This window comes from Bos taurus, chromosome X (assembly GCF_002263795.3).
Source record: "Bos taurus isolate L1 Dominette 01449 registration number 42190680 breed Hereford chromosome X, ARS-UCD2.0, whole genome shotgun sequence".
In the NCBI taxonomy this organism is placed as follows: domain Eukaryota; kingdom Metazoa; phylum Chordata; class Mammalia; order Artiodactyla; family Bovidae; genus Bos; species Bos taurus.
The window spans coordinates 122,090,157-122,095,227 of record NC_037357.1 but is presented as its reverse complement, the minus strand read 5'-3'; the positions used below and the strand labels follow the sequence as shown (position 1 = coordinate 122,095,227).

Here is a 5,071-nt window from a genome sequence, read left to right as displayed (position 1 = left end):
TAAGGTATTTGGAGTTGTTGCAAAACTTTTATTGTAGCAGAAAAGAATCTCACACAAAACTAGGAATAGCTGCCACTCAGGAGCTAAGGCATCAAGACACTTGGTCAACCCATAGAATCAAGCAACAAGATTCTATGGAACTTTGCAATAGTGTTCTAACACTATTCTTTTCACTCCATGCTATCTTTATCTTTCTGTATTACATCTCTTTCTACTAGCAATTATTTGATACTTTCCATACTTTGTTGAGATGCCAAAGGTACAGTCGATGATTGACACAATTAATTGTCACTACTTTTCTAGGCACAGTTTTGGGCCACAAATTTCCTCATATATTACTAGCCAGCCAACCAGGGTTGTCAGTTCTTGAGGCATTTCTAGCCATTAAGTGGCTAATGTTCACCAAGATGCCTTTCCTCAGGCTGGAGGATTGAGTTAGGCGATTCTCCTCAAAAAGAGATAATGGGCTTTCTGCTGTAGGCCCGAGTGGTTGCTGTCAAAATGGACAAGTTCACAAAACTTGGGAAGGTGATACTCAGTCAGACAGTTCAGTCACTCAGTTGTGTCCGACTCTTTGCAACCCTGTGGACTGCAGTACACCAGGCCACTCTGTCCATCACCAACTCCCGGAGCTTACTCAAACTCATGTCCATTGAGTTGGTGATGACATCTAACCATCTCATCCTATGTTCTCCTCTTCTCCTCCTGCATTCAGTATTTCCCAGGTTCAGGGTCTTTTCCAATGAGTCAGCTCTTCACATCAGGTGGCCAAAGCGTTGGACTTTTAGCTTCAACATCAGTCCTTCCAGTGAATATTCAGGACTGATTTCCTTTAGGATGGACTTGTTAGATCTCCTTGCAGTCAAAGGGACTCTCAAGAGTCTTCTCCAACACCAGAGTTCAAAAGCATCAACACTTTGGCACTCAGCTTTCTTTATAGTCCAACTCTCACATTCATACATGACCACTGGAAAAACCATAGCCTTGACTAGATGGACTATCATTGGCAAAGTAATGTCTCTCCTTTTTAATATGCTGTCGAAGTTGGTCATAACTTTTCTTCCAAAAAGTAAGCATCTTTTAATTTCATGACTGCAGTCACCAACCACAGTGATTTTGGAGCCCCCCAAATTAAAGCCTGCCAATGTTTCCACTGTTTTCCCATCTATTTTCCAGGAAATGATGGGACGAGATGCCATGATCTTAGTTTTCTGAATGTTGAGCTTTAAGCCAACATTTTACTCTCCTCTTTCACTTTCATCAAAAGGCTCTTTAGTTCTTCTTCGCTTTCTGCCATAAGGGTGGTGTCATCTGTGTTTCTGAGGTTATTGATATTTCTCCCGGAAATCTTGATTCCAGCTTGTGCTTCTTCCAGTCCAGCGTTTCTCATGCTGTACTCTGCATAGAAGTTAAATAAGCAGGGTGACAATATACAGCCTTGACATACTCCTTTTCCTATTTGGAACCAGTCTGTTGTTCCATGTCCAGTTCTAACTGTTGCTTCCTGACCTGCATACAAATTTCCTGGGAGGCAGGTCAGGTGGTCTGGTATTCCCATCACTTGAAGAATTTACCACAGTTTGTTGTGATCCACACAGTCAAAGGCTTTGGCATAATCAATAATGTAGAAGTATATGTTTTTCTGGAACTCTCTTGCTTTTTCGATGATCCAGCGGATGTTGGCAATTTGATCTCTGGTTCCTCTGCCTTTTGTAAATCCAGGTTGAACATCTGGAAGTTCAAATATTATTGAAGCCTGGCTTGGAGAATTTTGAGCGTTACTTTACTAGCATGTGAGATCAGTGCAATTGTGCAGTAGTTTGAGCATTCTTTGGCATTGACTTTCTTTGTGATTGGAATGAAAACTTAACTTTTCCATAGTCCTGTGGCCACTACTGAGTTTTCCAAATTTGCTGGCATATTGAGTACAACACTTTCATGGCATCATCTTTCAGGATTTGAAATAGCTCAACTGGAATTCCATCACCTCCATTAGCTTTTTTTCATAGTGATGCTTCCTAAGGCCACTTGAATTTGCATTCCAGGATGTCTGGCTCTAGGTGAGTAATCACACCATTGTGATTATCTGGATGGTGAAGATCTTTTTTGTATAGTTCTTCTGGAGAAGGAAATGGCAACTCACTCCAGTATTCTTGCCTAGAACATCCCATGGATGGAGGAGCCTGTGCAGGCTACTGTCCATGGGGTCGCAAAGAGTCGGACACGACTGAGCGACTTCATTTTCACTTTCACTTTCTGCGTATTGTTGCCACTTCTTAATATCTTCTGCTTCTGTTAGGTCCATACCATTTCTGTCCTTTATTGTGCCCATCTTTGCATGAAATATTACCCTAGTAGCTCTGATTTTCTTGAAGAGATCTCTAGTCTTTCCTATTCTATTGTTTTCCTCTATTTCTTTGCACTCATCACTGAGGAAGTCTTTGTTATCTCTCCTTGCTATTCTTTGGAACTCTGCATTCAGATGGGTATATCTTTCCTTTTCTTCTTTGCCTTCAGCTTTTCAGCATTACTGGTCAGAGCATAGACTTGGATTACTGTGACACTGAATGGTTTGCCTTGGAAACGAACAGAGATCATTCTGTCATTTTTGAGATTGAATCCAAGTACTGCATTTCAGACTCTTTTGTTGACTATGATGGCTACTCCATTTCTTCTAAGGGATTCTTGCCCACAGTAGTAGATGTAATGGTCATCTGAGTTAAATTCACCCATTCCAGTCCATTTTAGTTCATTGATTTCTAAAATGTCGACATTCTTTCTTGCAATCTCCTGTTTGACCCCTTCCAATTTGCTTTGATTCATGGACCTAACATTCCAGGTTCCTATGTAATACTGCTCTTTACAGCATCGGACCTTGCTTTCATCACCAGTCACATCCACAGCTGGTGTTGTTTTTGCTTTGGGTCCGTCGTTTCATTCTTTCTGGAGTTATTTCTCCACTGATCTCCAGTAGCATACTGGGCACCTACTGACCTGGGAAGTTCATCTTTCAGTGTCCTATCTTTTTGCCTTTTCATACTGTTCATGGGGTTCTCAAGGCAAGAATACTGAAGTGGTTTGCCATTCCCTTCTCTAGTGGACCACATTTCATCAGGACTCACCACCATGACTCGTCTGTCTTGGGTGGCCCTACATGATATGGCTCATAGTTTCACTGAGTTAGACAAGGCTGTGGTCCATGTGATTAGATTGGTTAGTTTTCTGTGATTATGGTTTTCAGTCTGTCTACCCTCTGATGGAGAAGGATAAGAGGCTTATGGAAGCTTACTGATGGGAGAGACTGACTGAGGGGGAAACTGAGTCTTGTTCTTATTGGGGGGGGGGTGCATGCTCAGTAAATCTTTAATTCAATTTTCTGTTGATGGGTAGAGCTGTGTTCCCTCCCTGCTATTTACCTGGGGCCAAACTATGGTGGAGATAATGAAGATAATCATGACCTCCTTCAAAAGATCCCATGCATGTACTGCTGCACTAGTGCCCCCAACCCTGCAGCAGGCCACCACCAACCCACGCCTCTGCTGGAGTCCTGGACACTCACAGGCAAGTCTGGGTCAGTCTATTGTGGGGCCACGGCTCCTTTCTCCTGGGTCTTGGTGCACAAGGTTCTATTTGTACCCTTCAAGAGTCTATTTCCCAGTCCTGAGTAAGTTCTGGCAGCTCTATGTTGGGGTTAATGGTGACCTCCTCTAAGAGAACTTATGCCATACCCAAGTCTGCTGCACCAAGCGCACCGTCCCCGCGGCAGTCCACTGCTGACCCATACCTTCACAGGAGATGCTCAAACACAGTTCTGTCTCAGTCTCTGTGGGGTCCCTGGGTCCTGGTGTGAACAAGGTTTGTTTGAGCCCTCTGAGTATCTCTGGCGGGAATGGGATTTGATTCTAAACATGAATTCGCCCCTCCTACCATCTTGCTGGGGCTTCTCCTTTGCCCTTGGACAAGGGGTATCTCTTCAAAGCCACTCCAGCACCTACCATCTTACTGCGGTTTCTCTGACCCCAGGTGATGCTGGTGAGGCTCTTCCTGGCCAGTTGCTATTCTGGACACAAAGTGATCATCGTGAAGAACATTGATGATGGCATTTCAGATTGACCCTACAGCCATGCTCTGGTAGCTAGAATTGTAGCTATCCCTACAAAGTTCCATGGGCAAGAAGAAAATCTCAAAGAGATCAAACATCAAGTCTTTTGTGAAACTGTATCATCACCTCATGCCCAAAAGGTTTTCTATCAATAGCCCCTTGGACAAAACTGTTGTCAACAGGGATGTCTTCAGAGACTCTGCTTTCAAATGGCAAGGCTCAATGAGAGGCCAAGGTCAAGTTCAAGGAGAGATACAAGACTGGCAAGAATAAATGGTTCGTCCAGAAGCTGTGGTTTTAGTTTTATTTCAGTCATTAAAAATACAAAAATAAATAAATAAAGGAGAGAGAGAGATAGTGGGCTTGTCTGCGACAACTAGCACATACAGTGGATAAAATAGTTACAGACTATGAATTGAGGTAGGCAAAAATATACATTTTATTTCTCTATAACTGAACTAAATCCCTATTTTGAAACTTTATTCTAGTGATAGCAAAAAGTCAGAGTTTGTTAATTTAAGGTAAGTCACTCAATTCAGGATTTTCTAGGTCAAAAAAGAGTTCTCCCTTACCACTTTTTCACATTTCTTAGTTTGGGTGCCATAAAAGCAACATCGGAGATGAAGAATTGGATTCCAATAGTTTATATGAGGTGTATCTTTGGAAACTAACAATGAGAGAGCAAAAAGACTGAGACATGGAAGAAGAAAAATCAGTACAGAATTTTTTATTGAGCTGTTGGCAATTGGGGTTCTATCCCACTGTGACCCCTTAATAGGTGGTTAGAATGCAACCCATAATTGCCTCTGGAAAATAGGGTGTTGGAACACTTATCTTTCAATGCTCACTCCGCATTGGTTTAAAATTTTTCCTGGAGATATTAATTGCCCTGTACTTCTGCACTACCTTGCATGCAGGTTGAAAAAACCCCTATATCTTCAGAAAATGTCAATTTAAAAAAGACAATAA

General features: G+C 42.2%; 1 pseudogene; it reads left to right on the top strand.

Moving 5' to 3' along the window:
* Nucleotides 1-501: 501 nt before the first annotated feature.
* LOC107132087 (large ribosomal subunit protein eL27-like) lies at nucleotides 502-4,403 on the top strand (annotated as a pseudogene).
* The last annotated feature ends 668 nt before the right edge of the window (nucleotides 4,404-5,071 follow it).